This window comes from Microtus oregoni, unplaced genomic scaffold (genome assembly GCF_018167655.1).
Source record: "Microtus oregoni isolate MIOR12 unplaced genomic scaffold, Mior012 000032F_ref0000030, whole genome shotgun sequence".
NCBI lineage: Eukaryota > Metazoa > Chordata > Mammalia > Rodentia > Cricetidae > Microtus > Microtus oregoni.
This window is the reverse complement of record NW_024543091.1, coordinates 14,040,317-14,061,041: the sequence shown is the minus strand read 5'-3', so window position 1 is coordinate 14,061,041 and position 20,725 is coordinate 14,040,317. Positions and strand designations below refer to the sequence as shown.

The following is a 20,725-nucleotide window of genomic DNA, read 5'->3' as shown; positions in this document are numbered from 1 at the left end:
GGTAAAGGACTAAGGTTATTTGTTTATTTATAGTTTTGTTTTCAAGACAGAGTTACTCTGTGTAGTCCTGGCTGAACTAGACTTTGCTCTGTAGACTAGACTGGCCTCAAACTCAAGAGATTTGCTTGTGTCTGCCTCCCAAATGCTGGGATTAAAGGTGTGAGCCACCACTGCCAGGCAGTTTAAGTTATTTATAACATTAGTTCTTTGTTGGTTTGTTTCAGGGCAAGAGCTCACTATGTAGCACAGGCTGGCCTCAAACTCTAAGCAGCCCAACCTCAGCTTTCCAAATGCTTGGTTTATGGGGGTACCGGCATTTGTTTTTTAGATAGGATCTATCTGTGTAGCTCAGGCTGGCCTCAGACATGCAATCCTGCCACTGGTGCTGGGATTACAGAGTCTCAACACATCTAACAAATTCATTTTAAAAAAAAATACTTCTTTTTACAACATCTTGAATTTTGCAGGCAAATGGATGGAGCTAGAAAACATCATTTTGAGTGAGGTAATCCAGCCCCAGAAAGACAATTATCACATGTACTCACTCATGAGTACATAAACATAAAGCAAAGAAAACCAGCCTACAAATCACAATCCCAGAGAACCTAGACAACAATGAGGACCCTAAGAGAGACATACATAGATCTAATCTACATGGGAAGTAAAAAAAGACAAGATCTGAGTAAATTGGGAACACAGGGGCCTTGGGAGAGGGTTGAAAGGGAGGGGAGAGCAGGGAGGGGAGCAGAGAAAAATGTAGAGCTCAATAAAAATCAATAAAATTTTTAAAAAATACTTTTAAAATTAATATAATTATGTGTGCTTCATGTGGGTTATACACACAGTAGTGCAAGAGCCTCTGGAGGCAAAAATTGTTGAATATCCTATAGCTGGAGTTACAGATGGTTGTGGCCTGCTTGTGGGTCCTGGGACTTTAATCCAGGTTCTGTGTAAGAGCAAACATGCTCTTAAGTGCCCAGCCATCTCTCCAGCCCCGAGATGTTTCGCTTTAGTGTTCACTTATTTGCAGTTTTATGTCTTCTCAGGACAGGGCATAATTTCCTATTGCATAAGTGAATTCAGTATGCTTAATAGTTTAGTGTGCTTTTTTTTTTTTTTTTCTGTGCTGGAGAGATGGCTTAACACTTAACAGCACTGGCTTCTCTTTCGGAGGTTTTGACTTCCCAGCACCCAGTTGGTTCACAACCATCTATAACCATAGTCACATAGGGTCCATGTCCTCTTCTGGTGTGCAGATAGATGTACATGCAGACAAAACATTGATATACATAAAACACATCTTTTTTAATTCCCCTTTTGCACAGTACACACAAATGTGAGAGTTCTGCCTGTTAGAGTTTTCCAGTTTTGGAGACTGAATCCAGGGCTTCCTGACGCTATCAAAGTGTGCTCCCACCGACCTATACATCCCAGTTAGAGAAGGTTGTGAGCTGCTGTGTGGGTGTGGCAGCTAAACCTCCATCCTTTGAAAGAGTAGCAAGTGCTCTTAACCACAGAGCCATCTCGTCAGCTCCTGCTTTTTAAATTCACATTGAATTCACTCAGTAGCCAAGACAGGGCTTGAACTTTTAACTCTTGCCGTGTAATCCAGGATGGCATAAACTCATGCCTGAGCTCAAGTTGACTTCAATCTGTCGCCTTCACCCCTTTTCCAGACTCATGTCACTTGCCTTGATTTGGTGTTACTTGGATGTGTTTAGACGCTTACTTATTTTGTAGAGAGGGTCCCACTGTGTTGCCCAAGCTGACTTCAGACTCTGGGATCAAGTGATATTCCTGCTTGAACCCCCCTTATCCATCCCCCCCCCCAGTGGCTGGGATGCAGGCACCTTCCACTCTGTCCATCTACCAATGACGTCCTTTACCTTCCTTATTGAGGTCCTTACTGGATGTTGCTGAGTCTCCTACTTAAGTCTCCTACTTAAGCATTAGTCTTACAGGTAAGTTCTAGGGGCCAGGAGCAACGTAACCTAGTCACTGTTGCAGCCTATGTGCCCTGAAGTGCCTACTCATTGAAAGCATCCTCAGGTGGTGAATGGCCACGGTACCTGTCTGTAAACGCCAAGTCGTGGCCCTGCTCAGCTGCAGAAGTGGAGAACGCTGAAGGTGGGTATTCCACCTGGATCTTACCATCAGCAGTCACTGTGTTGTTCCCTAATATAGTTCATAGACTGTCCCCCAAAGTTTGTGTGTGGGGTGTTCGGTCGCCAGTGTGTTGAAATTGAAAGACAGTAGCTCCTTAAGAGCTAGTTCCTGAAGGAAGACAATTGCCTGACTTTTCCTGAGGAGTCTATTTCTGTTCACCCCAGATAGAGAGGAAAGGATAGAAAAGATTCTGTTCAGGGCCAGCTTGGTGAAGCCAGTGAGTTTATTGGGATTGCTTACAGAAGCGTGGGTGGCTCCAGGAGCTGCCGTCCTCAGAAGGCTCCTTGGACATAGTGGAGAAACTGACCGCACTGTGATGCAGTCCCAGTAGCAGCAGACAGGAGGGTGGACTGGCCGGCAGGAACCGGACTGCTGGAGTTTGTGGGGGAGGCCTCTCAGATAGACAGCTGCATGGACAGGAGCTGAACTCAGGCTTCCCGGCGTCTTGCTTCTCTCAGATGTGGACTTCTGAGAGCACAGAGGGGCAGGCCCAAAGGCCAGTGTTGAAAGTTCCCAGCCACCTACGGATGGATTTGGATAATAATCTCATCCCGGGGTCAACATCCAAGCTCCTCAAAGAAAACCCTGGGCATCGAGAAGAGGCCACTGGGAGGCAGCAGAGGCTCACAGGTCGCTCCTAACCCTGTCTTAGTATGTTATGCCTCCCCACAATTTCTCTTACTGTGTATTAACTGTCCTATCAGTGTTTTAGGAATTCAGGTTGACTGTAAGCCGAATTAGACTGTGTTCGCGTAGACTCCACTACGCTGGCCTTTACCTCCCAGAATGGTGTTTGTTTGTTTGTTTATTTATTTATTTCCTGCCTGAATCTTAACTTATTTTTCTCGCTGTCATATCCAGGAACCCCTGGCAGGCCATGCCCAGACTGTCCCCAGCGAGGATGCACAGCCAGGAAAGGGTTTTTAGAACAGATCTTCGTTGGTACCAGGGCACACCTCGCCTCGCCAGGATCCTGGGGCAGTTTGACGTTTTTGTGAATGGTACTTTGGGTCTCAAAACGAAAACCACCCCCTGTGGTTCCCGCACCTTCCTCAACAGGGCAAGGAGACCTGTTCCGGGCCTGGCGGGGCAAGAGGTCGTTTCTGTGGCAGGGGGCCTGCGGGCAGGTGACAGGAGGCGGAGGCGGAGGCCGCGCAGGGCCCGCCCCCGCTGCGCTCTCCTTCACGGGAAGTGATGTGGGGCCGGACGGAAAAAACCGCCAAGCACCCAAAAAAGGCCAGTCATTTGGGGTCCCAAGCTCCGTTTGGAAGGGAGTGCCTAAGGGATTGAACACTACGGGGACGCAGTACCTCGAGGACTCAGCACTGCCGGGACGCAACGCCGCGGGGACAGCACCAAAGCCCAGAGCACCGAACAGGGTGAGTGCTCTATGTCCTCGGTGCCGCAGGTTGCGGGCGATCGAGCTGGCCCTGGGGGGACAGAGGATCTTCAGACGGGATGCTGGTCCCGTTAGGTTCCAGGGATTGGGGTCCAAGGTTTCCCCAAGTGAAATCTAAGTGTCAGAGTCCCCATAAGGAGGTAAGGAAAGGAAGGTCCACTCCACCCGGCTCTTGTTCCCTCGCTTGGGTTTTGACTTTAAAGTCTTTAGAGTCCCGCTGCTTGCAGAACAGAAAGGGCTCTCCCTTTTGGTGTAATTCAGAGAACCCAGCCTGTCAGCCAGGTCGTAGAGTTACCCTAATGGAGGTAGAATTAATGCGATGACACATTTTGGTCACTTTGTCAAGGCCGGGTCTTTGCCCTGCAGCTGGGTACCGATTTAGAAATTCAGGTCTGAAATGTAGGCGATCTTGAGATCTCAGCAACCCCCTGGCCTTTGCAACCTGCTGTTCCCTGGAGTGTTCCCCGCAGGTTTCTCTTATAAGCCCGAGGGCTAACAGCTGTTCCAGTTAGCTGTTCAGCCCTGCCGCCTGAGGGAGGCAGGAGGCATTTTAAAATCATTTCTTTAAAGCTTTCTGGAGAGTGAAAACAGCGTAGAAAAGGTAATCCTCACATTTGGGAGGTGGACAGAGAAGGATTCAAGGGTCAAGGTCAGCCTTTGCTAAATTGTCAGCTTGAGGCCAGCCCGGGTTACAAGAGACCTGTCTCAAAAAATAAAATCACAAGGGAAAAAAAAAAAAAGAGCTGGGCAGTGGCACACGCCTTTAATCCCAGCACTTGGGAGGCAGAGGCAGGTGGATCTCTGAGTTCGAGACCAACATGGTCTACAAGAACTAGTTCCAGGACAGGGTCCAAAGCTACAGAGAAACCATTTGGGGGGGGGGCAGAGGAAGGGAGGAAGGAAGGAAAGAAAAAATAAGTAAAAAGCATACAGCAATGCTGAACAACACCTGAATGAGAATTGCTTTCTGTATTTTCCCTTGGTCTCCCTCCCTCCCTCCCTCCCTCCCCTCACCCCATCCCCTGCTTCCTTTCCATAACCTGTCATAATTTTTGTGTATTTATCTTTGACAAATTTGTGTGTGTGTGTGTGTGTGTGTGTGTATGAAGGTCCATACATGTGCATTTATAGGGCAGAAGTCAGTGTTGACTGTCTTCCTCCATTACTAGCCACTGTGTGTGTGTGTGTGTATTTATGTATGTATGTATGTTTGTCTTTTGTTTTTAAGATGGGAGTCTCACTGTGTAGCTCTGGTTGGCCTGGAATATACTACATAGACCAGACTGACCTTCAGCTCACAGAGATCTTCCTGCTTCTGCCTCCTGAGTGCTAAGATTAAAGGCCTGGCCACCTTACTTTTGTTGAGACAGATTTCTCACTGAACCTGGAGCTCCTTGTCTGAACTGGTTGGTCAGTAAGTTCCAGGGGTCCTCCTCTCCATCCCCAAGCATTCGGATCATATACCTGTACCTTCACACCCCAATGTGGGCTTTGGGGATCTCAAAGCAGACTCTCCTGCCTGCACAGAAAGTACTTTGCCCACGGGGCCATCTCCCCTGTCATTGTTTTGGTTTTGATTTTATGAGACAAGGTCTGACTCTCATACCCAGGCTGGCCTTGAACTGGTGATAATCCTGCTTCAGCCTAGGAAGTGCTGGGATGATAGCTGTGTGCCACCATGCCCAGCAGGCTGTTTGTTTGAGGTCATGAACATTTGTGCTTATGGTAGTTTTTTTCTGTACACCCAGAATTCTTATAGTTTTAAACCCTCTATTTTATTCTTTGGTTAATTTTAAGTTAATTTTGGTGTGGGGTAAGGGTCTAACTTTATCTCCTCAAATGTGGATACTCACTTTTCCCAGGAGTGTTTGTTGACATGACTGTTTGGCCATTTGAATTTTGGCCCTTTGGCACCTCTGTTGGAAATAAATCAGATACAGACATGGAGTTTGTGTCTGGATTTGTAGTCTTCTACGTACCGTATGCCTGCCTGTTGTTACGGTGATGGCACCCTGTCTGGATGATTGAGCCCATGGAGTTTTGAAGTAAGGGCATGCCAGGCCTCCAGCTTTGCCCTCCTGTTTTACGGTTGCTCTTGGCTGTGGAGAGTCCCTTGTATCTCTGTGGAAACTAAGGCCAGTTTCTCAATCCTGTTGCCTTGGCTTTCGAACGAATGCAATGCAGACATTTTGAAGTGGGCAGGAATCTCTGGGAAGCAGACTTTGCACTTTCTTTCCTGATACCTGTCTTCCTTTGCCTTCCCCATCTGTCAGGGTCCAGTCCCAACATTATTATCTCTCTGACCAATGTGGAGGCATGGGAATAATTGAGACACAGTTCACACGGCAATATCAGGAGGGAGTCCCAGGGTTCGTTCAAACCCTGAAGATCACCCACATTTATTATCCAAACAGCTTTTCTATCAAAAAGTAAACTGAGGGGGAAGTTTATTGGCATTTTGTTTCCGGGGTAGCGGGACTAAAGTCACATCTGCAGTATGGCTGCTCTGTCGCACAGCCTGGATTAGCACCTCTCCCCAGGCAGTCTCCACAATTACAAAGAACGGAGCAGAATGATATTGGCATATCCTGATCCTTTCAGAATGGCAACTCCTGTCTGGGAGGCTTTGTGACCACCTCTGTGTGGCCAGGCATGAGCTGTCCTGTAAGTTTGGCCATACAATGGAGGGCCTGTATAATATTGCCCACACTTCACTCCTGTAGAAGCTCACACTACACCCTGGAATTGCCCTCAAGTCTCTTCTTGCTTTCATGTCCCATACCCAACCTGAGCAAATGTTCCTGAGTCTACCTTGAGTATAACTAAATTTTTTTTTTGTTTACAAACATTGTAAGTGGACAGAGAAATGGCTCAGCAGTTTAGAGCACAAACTGCTCTTCCTGAGGACCCAAGTGTGATTCCCAACACCCATATCAGGCAACTCACAGCTGTTTCTAACTCCAGCTTCAGAGAATCCAATGCCCTCTTCTGGCTTCTGCCAGCATTGTACACACACACACACACACACACACACACATAATTAAAATAAATAAATAAATAAACCTTCTAGTAGTTACATTTCCTGAATCAGATTGACTAGTGGCTAAGAGTACTTGCTTTTTTTTTTTTTTTTTTTTTTTTTTTTTTTTTTTTTTTTTTGGTTTTTCGAGACAGGGTTTCTCTGTGGTTTTGGAGCCTATCCTGGAACTAGCTCTTGTAGACCAGGCTGGCCTCGAACTCACAGAGATCCGCCTGCCTCTGCCTCCCGAGTGCTGGGATTAAAGGCGTGCACCACCACCGCCTGGCAAGAGTACTTGCTTTTGCAGAGGACCTGGATTTGGTTCCTAGCACCCACATGACAGCTCATTAACTGTCAGTAATTCCAGTTCCAGTGGACCTGGTGCCCTCTTCTGGCCTCTGCGAGCACTGCACTCTTGTGTTACATGTACATACAGGCAGGCAAAACATACACAGGAACTCAAAATAAATCTTTTAAAAATATTGCATTTATTTATCATTTGTGTAGGATGTGTATGGGATGTCAGAGAACATCTTGTAGGAGTTGGCTCTTCCCTTCCACCACATGGGTCCCAGGGACTTAACTCAGCTCGTGCAGCTTGGTGGTGATCACAGAGATGCCTTGTCTACAGTGTTTTAGTGTGTGTGTGTGTGTGTGTGCGTGTTTGAAACAAGGCTTCGTTATGCATCTCAGGATAGCTTGGAACCCAGTGAATAGCCCAGGCCTCAGCCTCCTGAGTGCTAGCTAGGTTTAGAGTCAGACAGACTGGGGTCGCATCATGGCTTATGGCTTACACACACACACACACACACACACACACACACACACAGAGAGAGAGAGAGAGAGAGAGACAGAGAGAGACAGAGAGAGAGACAGAGAGAGACAGAGAGAGAGACAGAGAGAGAGAGAGAGAGAGAGAGAGAGAGAGAGAGAGAGTTGGGGCTTCCACTTAATCATCCCAGACTCTTTGGATATATAGGTGCCAGGGACTCAGGTGGAGCTTTCACCAGAACAAATTAATGTAAATATCTGTGTTTTCTGCTGGTTTTAGGCAATCCCTGTGAAAAGGTTGTTCGACCCACAAAGGGTCCGGACCCACAGGTTGAGAAGTACTGGTATAGCCCATACTTTTCTTAGCAAAGCATCTTCTTATAGACCTCCATTTCCTCCTGCTGCCCACTGCCTCCCACTGAACGAGGAATTGTGAGACTTCCCAGTGAGAACTGAATTAATTCGGCCTAGAAAGTATGATAACTAATTTTATGTGTTTTATGTGTTAGGAATTATTTCAGCACAGTATGGAGTATTTGAAAACACACACATAATGCATTTCCCAAATAAAACAGATCGGAAAAAACAGGGCTTGCAGGGTAAAGTCTGAGCCTCTGAGAAGAAAAGCCTCTTGCCTCTTGAGAAAGTAGCTTTTGCTTTTGTAAGCATCCACTCTCTATGCCCTGTGAGATTTGCTTGGATTGTGTTTGCTCCTCTGCCTGGTGATCAGGAAATTTGAGTTGATGGTCTGGCTTCCCTTAAATTGATTACTCTGAGAGCAGACACTGGAAGCTAAGATAAAAGCTTTTAGTGAACAGGAAGTCCTGGTGTAAGGGGCAGGAATGGTGAGCATCTAGCTGGCTAGGACCTTCCAGAGTGGGGGCTCAGGGGTGTGCCCATCAGTTGTCTTGTATGATTGGGATCCATTAATGCATTGTATTTATTGCCAATTAAAATTAAACATCTAGCCTAAAAGGAATTGGAATTTCCTTCCTTCCTTCTTCCCCTCCTCCCTTTCCTCCTTCTTTTTCTGCCTACTCCTTCCCTACTTTCTCTCTCTTTCTATCTAATTGGATCTCATGTATGTCAGGCTAACCTGGAACTCACAGTATAGCTGAGGATGCCCTTGAACTTCTGATTATCTGCATTCTGCAAGGATTATGGGTATGTGTTACCAAGCCCATGTGAAACTCTAATCTGAGGATGGGGTTCCAGATTTACCAAATAAAAATCATTAAATTTTTCTTTCTTCCTTTAATTTTGTCCCTCTGTTGAGTCAGGGTCTCAATGTAACAAGCGAGTTCTTGGCTACCCTGACTGTGCCTCTTGATTGCAGGGCGCACCATCACACCTCATTCCAAAATACAAGCTTAAACAGTTCTAGTTAGAGGTCATGCTCATCACAGGAAATGCTTGTCCAAGTCCAAAGAATGGCTGAGCTCTGGCTCGGTGGCTGTGTGTCTCTGTACAGAAGAGCTAACAGCAAGTCAGAGAACCACTGGTTTTACTCTAGGCTTTCATGGTAAAGGAGATCCCCACCTAGAGAGGCTAAGACTGTCCAAGTTACATAGACTCCGGGGTGGAGCCAGAGCTAGATCCAGGATCCATGGCACAATGCCTGTCTCGGGAAATTATGTATAGGGTGGGATGCGACGGCCTTGCTGCTGTTCCTGAGGACCTGGGTTTGGTTCTCACCATCCACACTGTAGCTCCATAATTCTAATCACAGGGGATCCAATCCCCTCTTGACCTCTCCAGGTACCAGGTGTGCATGTGGTGCATGTACATTCATGCAGATGAAACACTCATACACACACAATGCATTTTAAACATTTAAAAGAAAATCTGTAACTCCAGTTCCAGGGGACCCAGTACCTCCTTCTCACTTCCATGGGCATGAATGACATACACACAAGCAGAACCCCCATACACACAAAGTAGGGGGAAAAAATCTAAACTTTTTAAAGGAAGGAAGGAAGGAAGGAAGGAAGAAAGAAAGAGAATCCTGTAAATGAACATGTTTTTATCTGCCACTAGGAAAACCATATTTCAAAGCCCCTGATTTTTTTTTTCACAACCTGGATGGTTAATTCATATTAAGCCTTACCAGCTGCCAGGTCAAAGCATAATAAAATCGGTTGCCAAGAAACGGAAAAGTCTGTTCTATCTTGTTTGCTGCGGTTTGCCCCGCCGCATGGGCGGATGGTAGATCATCTGGGTGTTACCGTGTGCTAATCTTCTGTGTATTTGTGTCACTAGAGGCGAAGACAAGGTATCAATTGCCCGCTTAGACATAATAGAGCTCTTTAATTCTTGCGTTATCCTAGCATGGGGACGTGAGATGTGCAGCTCCCATCTGTACAGATGCATAGATAGAAATCTCTCGCTTGTAGCCGGGGATGCCGCTCATTATGGGCTTGCTTGGCATGCATTAAATCTCTTTCTGCTCATTTGGGTTACCTAAGAATTGTGTGTTTGTTTGAGACAGAGTGTCCTGTAGCTCAGGCTGGCATGAACTTACTATGTAGCTAAGATGAGTTTTGACTTCCGATCCTCCTGCCTCCCACTTCCAAGTGCTGGGATTACAGGCCTGAGACCCCATTCTTGGTTTATGTGGTACTGGGGATTGAGTCCTGGGTTTCATGTGTCCCAGGTGAACACTTAACCAACTGAACTACTTCCTGTGTCCTATATAAAATAATTAAAAATAGCACAGTAGAAGAAATATGGGAAAATAATCTACCTATAACCTATAGTTGTGGGCAGGGTTTCTTTATTTCTATCTGTGTTTGTTAATTTTTTTTTATATTTATTATGTGTACAATGTTCTGTCTGTGTGTATGCCTGCAGGCCAGAAGAGGGCGCCAGATCTCATTACAGATGGTTGTGAGCCACCATGTGGTTGCTGGGAATTGAACTCAGAATCTTTGGAAGAGCAGGCAATGCTCTTAACCTCTGAGCCATCTCTCCAGCCCCCGTGTTTGTTAATTTTCATTCCATATTTTTTGTTTGTTTTGTTTTTTTTGTTTGGTTTTGAGACAAGGTTTCTCTGTGTAGCCCTGGATGTTCTGGAACTAGCTCTGTAGACCGGGCTGGCCTCGAACTCAAAGATGCACCTGCCTCTGCCTCCAGAGCACTGGGATTAAAGGTTTGGCCACCACTGCCCGACTTCCTTTCACATCTTACTTGTACAGTTGTGATGGCCAGAATGAGTGCAGCCCCTGAAGAGAGCCTGAGAGGACCCTGGGTGGCCCAGCAGGCTGCTGGTTGTTCGGAGCTTATCTTATCTTACTAGAGACCAGGATACCCCTTCATTAACCTTCTTTACTCTGTATGAGAACATAGACTGTGGTGTCTTTGGCAAACTGGTTCATCTCTGTGTCCCAGGCCACGTGCTTGAAAGAGCCAGCACTGCAGGGATCACTGGGATGCTTTTAGCTCCCACGTCGCTGGTGGTCAGTTACTGGGCATCCCTCTAGCAGCTTTCACAGGGGTCATCATCCCACCCCTGTCTATCTTTCTATCTGGGGCAGAGTCTCTTACAGTCCCAGGCTGGTCTCATGCTCACTGTATAGCCCAGACTGGCCTTGAACTTGTGTTTCCCTTGCCTCCGAAGTGCTAGGATTATAGAGACATTTTTGGGCGCCACAAAAATGAACAGCTATGGCTGGTGTTGCATTGGTACTGGCCAGAAGACGCCGCTGAACAACCAGTGCCCAGGGAAACGGTGGGTTAGCTGGGCCAAATGTAGACAGTAGTGAAACTGAGAAACCCTGCCCCAAAATCACTGAGTCTCTTTGACTTGCAGCTTCCTGAGTGAGACGTCTCCTCCATTGTGAAAAGTTAACTGTATCTAATTTTGCCAACTTTCCCCTTACCTCAAGTCTCATATGTTAAAGATGGAGTTAGGGCTCCCGTCTATGCTTGTGGTGGTCGGAATAAGAATGGCCCATAGGCTCATATATTTGAATCCTTCGTCGTCGGGGAGTGGCACTGTTTGAGAAGGAGTAGGGAGTGTGGCCTTGTTGGAGTAGGTGTGGCCTTGTTGGAGTAGGTGTGGCCTTGTTGGAGTAGGTGTGGCCTTGTTGGAGTAGGTGTGGCCTTGTTGGAGTAGGTGTGGCCTTGTTGGAGGGAGTATACCACTGGAGATAGGCTTTGAGGTTTCAAAAGCCTGTGCCAGCCCAACCTCCCCCACCTCTCTCTCTCTCTCTCTCTCTCTCTCTCTCTCTCTCTCTCTCTGGATCAGTATGTAACTCTCAGCTATTGCTCCAATACCATGTGTGCCACCATACTCCCTGATATGGTGTAATATCATGATATTACACATGATAATAATGGACTAAACCTCTGAAGCTGTAAGTCAGCCCCCAATTAAATGTTTTCTTTTATAAGAGTTATCATTGAAGGACCAGGCATGGTGGCAGAAGACTTTAATCCCAGCACTTGGGAGGCAGAGGCAGGAGAATCTCTGTCAGTTAAGGCCTGGTCTACAGAGTGAGTTCCAAGACAGGCTCCAAAGCTACACAGCGAAACCCTGTCTCTGGGGGGTGGGGGGGTTGTCATGGTGACAGTGTCTCTTCACAGCAATGGAACACTGACTAAGACAATGCATGTACATATTTTCATTCCTACAAGGCTGCTACTGAATAGTGGGGTCTGAGAATCCCGCCCTCTGGGACTAGTGATGTCCTTATTGAGAATCAGTTTGACTTCATGAGAAGGGTAGACCTGTGGCCAAGCTAGAGGCTGGACTGAAATGCCTATTTGTGTGACCCCAAAGGGCATATAATCAAATGGTGCCAAGGACCTGGGCATACGAAGCCTGTGGGCGCCTCAAGCCTTCAGCTCACCCTGGTCCTGTGCTTCCTGAATTCCCAGCAGACGCCTATAGTTCCGTGCCACGGGTACCAAGGAAATAGCAAGACTGTGCAGTATCTTCATTGATTCCGCCTCCTGAGAGCCTTTCTGCGTTTGAGAGTCAGGAATGGAAACCTCTCCTAACTCGGCAACTCATTTTGCTGCCCAGATAAGGAAACCTCGTTGGTTACACTGACAGAATTGTGTAACTTTAGACCTGGTTGGAAGGGGCCTTGGAAATCATGTGGTTTCCCCTCAACCTCCTAGGTCTGGAGCTAGGTCTCAGACTACTGAGTGAGTGATAGCAGGGAGAGTTCTGGGAGGAACTTTTTGCCGTCTCTAGGCTGATATTTCATTTCTAGGCAGTTCAAAATTAGGCTGTCTGAGTGCTTCAAAGAAGTGACATTTATTACTTATGTATGTATGTATGTATTTAGAGATGGACTATCACGTACCCCTAACTGTCCTAGAAATCCCTATATAGCTAAGGATGACCTCGAACTTTCTGTTCCCCTGTCTTGACTTCCCCGTACATTGGGAACTGAACTCAAGCGAGGCGAGAACACCAGCAGTGGGGCTGCCTTGCCAACCCCAAGAGTGACCTTCAGATGGAATTTTACTAACCACTAAGGCATCTTCCTTGAAGCTGTCTGAAATGACCAAGTATATTATGGTCTTGATTTACACTAAAGCTGCCCAGGAGACTTCCGGTGTCGGTCATGATGTCTCTGTTGATCCTTCATGGTGAATTTTCTGTCAGCCTGCAGGGTCTTCTCTTACGAGTTATTTCCTCCCACTTCACGCCGTCTCCATAACATCCATTGCTAGTTAAAAATCATTTTGTTTTTGTTTATCTTGCTTTTGGCCTGTCTCTTCCTGCTAACACTCACTCTCTGTGAGCACAGGTCTCCCTGGGAGCAGCTGTGGCTGACTACCTAGAAAATACCTAGAAGATAGTGAGTTAATAATGAATAGGCGAACAAACAGGGAGCCAGAGAAGCCTGCTTCCGTTTTCCTCTTCTACATTCTTTTGTTGTTTGATGCTATGTGCGAGTGCCTGCATGTATGTCTGTGCACCACTTGCGTGCCTGGTGCCCTCAGAGGCCGGAAGAGGGTGTCAGAGTTCCTGGATCTGGTGTTAAAGATGGTTGTGAGCCCACATGTGGGTGCTGAGAATCAAATCTATGTCCTCTGCAAGAGCAGCAAGTGCTCTTAACCACTGAGCCATCTCTGTAGCGCCTGAACTTTCTTTAAAAATCAAATCCAAAATACCAGTTTATTAGTATGTAGAAAATGGAACTGGTTTTTGTTTTCCTGTTTGTGTTTTTTGAGACAGGGTTTCACTGTGTAGCCCTGACTATCCTGGAACTCATTCTGCAGACCAGCCTGGCCTCGAACTCACAGAGATCTACTTGCCTCTGCCTCCTGAGTACTGGGATTAAAGGCATGCACCACCACTGCCTGGCAGGAAATAGAACTATTAAAGAGACTAATTTCCTTTTCAGATTCTATTACTTTTCATGTATGTGAATGTTTAGCCTGTGTCCACAGGAAGTCCAGCAGGCGTTGGATCCCCTGAAACTGGAGTTGCATATGGCTGTGAGCCACCATGTGGGTGCCAGGAATTGAATCCAGGTCCTCTGTAAGAACAACCAGTGCTCTGAACCACTGAGCCATCGCCCAGGTCCCCTTAAAAAAAATAACCCCAGTGCAGGTATTTCTCCTAAACAGTGACAACCACTACCACCTTTCTAGGAAGCAAACACAGAAAGAGAAGGCTGCTGTGAATACTGACTCATGTAAGGATAGTGAACCAAAACCCTCCCCCCTACCCCAGCCATGATGTTGCTGGGAACCAGATTAGTGTGTTAAATCACAGGAGGCGTTTCGGTTGTTTCTCTAAACACTCCTTAAGAAGCAGCGTACTTTGTGTCTCATTTGGAGATTGTAATCTGCTAGGTGTGAGGTTAGGTCTGAGGAAGCAGTGTTTGTCTATTTAATGTGTGTTAGTGTTTGGCCTGCATGAATGTATGGGCATCATGTCTCTCCAGTGCCCAAGCCAAGAGACCAGAAGAGGGTATTGGATCCCCTAGGACTAGAGTTACTGAGGGTTGTGAGCCAGTCTTCCCCTCACACTGCTGACCTTAGCTTTTACAGTTGGTGATTTGTTGCCATGGCAGCCTCATCTTATTAAGCATGCCATCAGGTATGGGTGCTGGGAACGAAACTCAGTCCCCTGCAAAACAGCGCATGTTCTTAATCACCGAACTGTCTCTCCAGCCCAACGGAATCAGGTTTTCTTTAAAATACTTCCCAGCAGGCTCTGGGACCCACTGATACACTCTTCTACTCTGAGGTACTAACTTAAGGTTCAGAGAATATGAGCCGGGGACATGGAGCCCCGACTCTGCCTCATTCAGAAAACAGGAAGGGAGATTCTCAGGGCAGAGGCAGCACATGCAGCCTCAAAGGTTGTTGGCTCATTGCGTTTTGCTCTGTTTGCTTGTCGCTAACCAGGCTGGTGTCAAACAGGAAGCCCACAGGCACATCTTTCCTTTCTGGTAGGCAGTGTCCCATGAATTAGGTATTACACATGGGGCTGTAGAGTAAAGCCCTCCATAGCGGTGAAAACCCAAGTGTTCATCTGACCCCAGCAATGTGAACCCCACCTGGGAATGTGCTAGAAAGGCGAATTCACAGCCCTACCCTATACCGGCTGGATCTGAAGCTGGTCAGCCCAAAGCCTGTATTTCAAAACTACCCTGGCACCCTGGTGACCACACAGCCGAAGAACTCCTGTCTATGGTTCATAGCCCAATCGTTCCTTAACACTGCTGACCCTGGCTTTTGCAGTTGGTGACTCACTAGCCTGGAAGCCCTCGTTTATTAAGCAAGCCATCTGGTTTGCTTTGGAGTGCTTATTTAAAACCTGAGCTGTCCTTAGGATCTTTTCTTGGAATACTACACCAGGTGGAGAACACACAAATTCCTGCCCAGCACCTGCCCTGGGCGGGGCTTTGGGCTGGGAACGCTTAGAGGCTGTTTTGCTCTCCCAGTCATCCTGCTGGGTAGATACTGTGATCTGTCTGACAGATTCGGTACCCGGGGTGGCAGAGGTTGAACATGGCCTTCACCTACAGACTTCTCACCCAGTCATGGCTCTGCATTTGGCTATCCGTTGTCTTCCTAGCACAGTGGCTCTCAAACTTTAGGCAGCACCAGGGAGTCCCTGGAGAGCTCGTCATCAGTGCAGACTCTGTAGGTCTCCCTGGAAGGGATGGATCCTCATTCAGAAGCCCAGGTGGGGCTCGGAGCTTGGGGTCTTCATCAAAGTCCCAGAAGGATCTTCCCTGGGTCATCAGACCGTACTTGGGAATGTATGTCTGGAGCTGTCGCCTCCCCTAGCTGGTTGGAACAGACCATACATCCTCTAGGCTCCTGGAGGTCTTGTGGTACTCGGAGGTCTTGGGTGCTGACGGGGAAACTAGCAGAAGAAATAGGAAGGCAAATGGGTGGCATTTTGTAGCGAAGCGAAGTCTCGGGCACCTGGATGCTTCTGTGGCTTGGCTGTCTCTTCAAGGCTGCCAGCCTGTTGTGTTGGTTTTGAGCAACTTCTTCTGATCATTTCTGTTACTCCCCCCCCCCCAGTTTTGTAACCTTTCCTATGGCAACGTTGTCCTTGTGTGTGGGGGGAGTTCAGATGTGAGCAACTTCCTGCGAACCGCAGTTAACATCTATGGAATAGTGAATTGCTTCAGCTTTGAGGTCAGAAAGGGGTTTCATGTACTCAATGATAAGAGCCCGTATTTTTCAGATGGGATTGACATAGTGAGTCATTTGGCAGCCCAGTGGGGCACTAAATGACTTGGCACCACTGTGAAGGAGGACAGTAAGACACGCTCTGAAAACAGACTTCAGGTGTGGTGCCTGGCAGCCTTTGTGAGTTCATGTGTCTGTTCTTTTCTTACTACAATAAATACCCCAGGCAGTTCTAGGGACATGCCCAATCCCTAAAGTGCTTACTGCACAGACATAAGGACCTGAGTTCAATCCCCAGAACCACATACAAAAGCCAGATGTGTTGCTGGGCATGGTGGAATAGGCCTTTAATTCCAGCACTCGGAGGCAGAGGTAAGCAGATCTCTTGAGTTTGAGGCCAGCCTGGTCTACAGCATGCATTCGAGAACAGCCAGGGCTGTTATACAGAGAAACCCTGTTTCAAAACAAAACAAACAAACAACCAAGCCAGGTGCTGTGTGGTGTGCGTAATAATCCCAGCACCGAGGAAACAAAAACGGGGTTTGCTGGCCACCCAGCCGAGTCAAACCTGTAAGTGGTCAGTCAGTGAGAGACACCATCTCATCTAAAAACGAAGAAGAAACAAGATGCTGAGGAAATGACTCAGTGGGTAAAGGTGCCTGCTGCCAAGCCTGACCACCTGAGTTTAATCCCTGAGCCCTACACGGTAGAAGAAGAGAACCAACTCTCTAAAGCTCTCCTCTTCCTCCACGTGGGGGCTGTGGTGTGGGCAACCACACAGACACCTGCACACACATGCATACAAAATAGATAAATGGAAATGCAGTAAGCTGAAAAACCTAGGTGCACAACTCTTGATAAGCAGCACACACACACGTGTGCATACACACACACACACACACACACACACACACACACTCCTTCAGTGCTCTCATGGTGGGCAAAAGATAATCTGTATGAAAATAGAGTTGGCACTAGTCTTTGTAGAGGAGAGTGGTTAATGTTATTGAACTATTAAAATTTCTTAAAAGATTTATTTATTTGTAATGAGTGTGTGCCTGCATGTATGTCCATGTACCATGTGTGTGCAGTGCCTTCGGAGGCCAGAAAAGGGTGGTGGATCCCCTGGAATTGGAGTTACAGATGGTTGTGAATCACCATGTGGGTGCTGGGAACTGAACCCAGGTCCTCTGCAAGGGCAGCCAGTGAGGGCTTTTAATCATTAGAGCACTTTGCCTACTTCTTGCTAAGAATGCTTCTTCAGCCAAAGTTAGAGTGCCTCCCACTGGGCACAGCTGGAGCCACAGATATCACACACACAGAATTATGGAAACACTGTCTCTAGTCTTCAGCGGCTTTTCAAAACAGTAGCCGGCATTGGTTTTACAGTTGATAAGATCCAGGCCAGAGACCCAGTTTCTTGGGTTGTAGGCCTTTTAGGGCCTTAACTCTGATGGTCTCTGACAAACTGGGAGAGTTAGTCACCATGTCGGGAACCTCCTGACCCACGGGTGACGGTAAGGAAATCAGCCTCCAGGGTTCTGTTCACTCACCCAGATGATTGGTATAGCGAAACTTGCCAGCCTGCTGCAGTCAAGACTTCTGGGCCATATGTCAGTGCCCTTTTCCTTCTGTGCCACACACTGCTCAGTCTCCTTCGCTGTTTGGTGTCCCCGTGCCTCATCAGTAAGGAACAGCACACTGGAAGATGCCAGAACTTGTTCTAAAAGGCACATTGATGACTGTGTGGAGGGACAGCTGGCTGATTGACAGCCTGGATGGGGCAGGGAAAATGAAATACAAACTAGTAAAAGACGCGAAAAGCAATACAGCCAGCAGGAGCCATTTATTAACGAGGCAAGTTAGCTTTTGTGGCAATGGCTGTTACTAATCATATACCCCAGGCCAAACAGCTTTTTAAAAAGAGCACTGTTTCTTTACTTGTGTGCGTATGTGTGCGCGTGTGCATGCTGTCTCTTTTGTGCCACAGCGCATGCATGGAAAAGTTGATTTTCTTCTTCCTTCATGTGGTTTCCGGGGATCAAACTCAGGTCTCAGACCTGGCGCCCATACCCAGTGAGCCATCTTGCTGTCCCCACAAACAGGTTTAAGTACTTTAGAGGCATTGTGTAATCTGGTCCTTCTAACGTAATCCTGTTTCTTTTCTGGTTTCACAAAGGGGCCAGCGGGGCAGAAAGGTGGGGTGATTTTCTCGAGGCTCCACCGCTGGAGTGGTTTGCACAGTCCTTCCCCAGAGTGCAGGGCCTTAGTGTCCTATGTCAGGGTAGGTCCTCAGTCCTAGAGACAGTGTGGCCAGTTCAGAATGTCTATTCTGATGTCCTGGATCACTCAAGAAAAACAACCACATTTTATCTGCATTAATTAATTTTTAAATCAAGGTTACATAAAATATTGTTCTATAAGGCTTATTAGTATTACTATTAGTATATTATATTATTTATTTATTTAGTTTTTCGAGACAGGGTTTCTCTGTAGCTTTGGAGCCTGTCCTGGAACTAGCTCTATAGACCAAGCTGGCCTCGAACTCACAGAGATTCGCCTGCCTCTACCTCCCACCTGGCTATTATTTGTTTTTTTTTTTTTTTTTTTTTTTTTTTTTTTTTTTTTTTGAGACAGGGTTTCTCTGTGTAACAGCCTTGACTGTCCTGGAACTCTCTCTGTAGACCAGGCTGGCCTCGAACTCACAGAGATCTACCTGCCTCTGTCTCCCGAGCGCTGGGATTAAAGCCAGGCTTATTATTAAAACAAAACAAAAGCAAAAACTAAACAAAAACCCAGCAGGCTCTCCACCCCGAGCCCTTTCCAGCTCCCTTGTCACTCAGCTTGCTGACTTTGCTGGTCCTCTCACGTCTAGGCTCTAAATGACACACATATTTCCTTGGCCATTTTTTTTTCATGTTTAGGTGTTGTCTCTTGACACTCGATTGTGGAATAAGAGTGGTTAGTTCATTTTCCCCCACACCTCTCCCACACATATGCAACGTCAGTCCCTTTCCACTCCACAGACAGTAGAGGTTTCGGCTTGGTTTTATATTGAAACAGAGTTTCTCAATGTGTAGCCTGGCCTGGGACTGGCTATGCAGGCCAGACTGGCCATGCAATCCTTCTGCCGCTACAGACTTGTCCTACCATGCTTTTTTTCCTTTTGCTGGTTTCTTCTAGGAGTTTTACATTTTCAGGCTTCTCCTTTAAGGCTTTATTCCAGATTCGGCCACTGGTTGGGACAATGGACTTTGCACATTAGACCATGGCCCAGTTTGTCCATAACCTCAACAGGAAGGCCCTGGAGCTGGTAAACGCTGCTGTGATTTAATCCAAGTCTGGACTGGCCACATTTTGGCACTGGTTTCAACAACCCCTGCTGAGTTCCCTAAAGCTTATTCAGAGCATGAAAAAGAAATGATCCAAAGTGCTGAATCTGGCAGCTTCAGACAGCTCACAGTTAAGGGAGCTAGGTTGAGTGTTTTGGTGGACACTGAGGTACGAATGTGGTTTTATATTGGGGAGAGAATTGGCAAACATGGCATCATTGGTGATGATACTGGAAGACAAAACTTTAACATCTGATTTATTTGAGTTCTTATTTGAATGCTGTGGACCATGTACAACGAGACTGTTAGAATAAAATAAGAGCTGTCGGGAGGAAGAAAAGACTGTTGTTGCATTGAGTTGACGTTTGTGTAGGATATCTTGTTTTACTCTTGTGCCTGTGGATAGCCAATTTACACCCATGAGGAGTCTCTAATCTGTTTCCATTATGTGTTCTTGGCTCTCTCATTGAAAACTAAGTAACCAGCTGGGCATCTGATCCCAGCCCTCAGGAGGCAGAGGCAGGCAGATCTCAGTGAATCTGAGGCCAGCCTGGTCTACAGAATGAGTTTCAGGACAGCTAGGCCTACACAGAGAAACTCTGTCTCAAAAAAAAAAAAAACAAAATAAGAAAATTAAGTAACCATTTGTGTGAGTTTATTTCTAAATTCTCTGTTCTGTACCACTAGTGTGTTTGTTTTCATGGCAGTACCTTACTGTTTTGATTACTGTAGTTTTGTAATAGTTTGGAATTAGGAATCCCATTTTCTTTTTGAGACAGGGTCTTACTGTGCAGCTCGGGCCAGGCTGGAACTTGTTCTGTCCTTTCACCTCAGGCTCTGAGTACTGTGATCATAAATGTGCATCACCATGTCCCATTTCCATCTTCCTGTTCGGGTGATTCCATAGGAGTGTGTGTGTGTATGTGAACATGTATGTATATGTGTGCACATGAACATGCGTGTATGTATGTGGTGTGTGTATGTGCAGGAGCATTGTGTAATCTTTAGTATTCTCTGTAGATAGGTTCATATTGCCAGCAAAGAGCTATTTAACTTATTAGCTTGGTACTGGGGCTTGAACTCAGCACGAGTTCCTCGGCCCCCTCTGTCATTTCTTTCTTTCTTTCTTTTTTAAGATTTATCTATATATCTATTATGTATATAGTGTTCTGGCACCAAATCTCATTATAGATTGTGAGCTAGCATGTGATTGCTGGGAACTGAACTCAGGACCCCTGGAAGAGTAGCCAGTGTTCTTAACCTCTGAGCCATCTCTCCAGCCCCCTTCTGTTGTTCTTACTGGGATGCTCTAGTTCCTCTCTTGTACCTGGTTGTTCCAGCTGTGACCTTTAGGACCATGCTGAAGGCAGTGATGAGCGTGAGCATCTGTCTTGGCCTTAGCCTGAGGAAGGCTTTCAGCAT

General features: G+C 46.7%; 1 protein-coding gene and 1 pseudogene across 1 annotated transcript in view; both read left to right on the top strand.

The window, feature by feature from the left end:
* Positions 1 to 3,370: 3,370 nt before the first annotated feature.
* The window catches only part of Rab27a (RAB27A, member RAS oncogene family), a 49,574-nt gene continuing 32,219 nt past the window's right edge, over positions 3,371 to 20,725 (top strand). Inside the window, exon 1 of the mRNA XM_041679928.1 lies at positions 3,371 to 3,545. The gene's annotated coding sequence lies outside the window, so the exon portion shown is untranslated. The remainder of the gene's footprint in view (positions 3,546 to 20,725) is intronic.
* Positions 19,240 to 19,559, top strand: LOC121465964 (annotated as a pseudogene).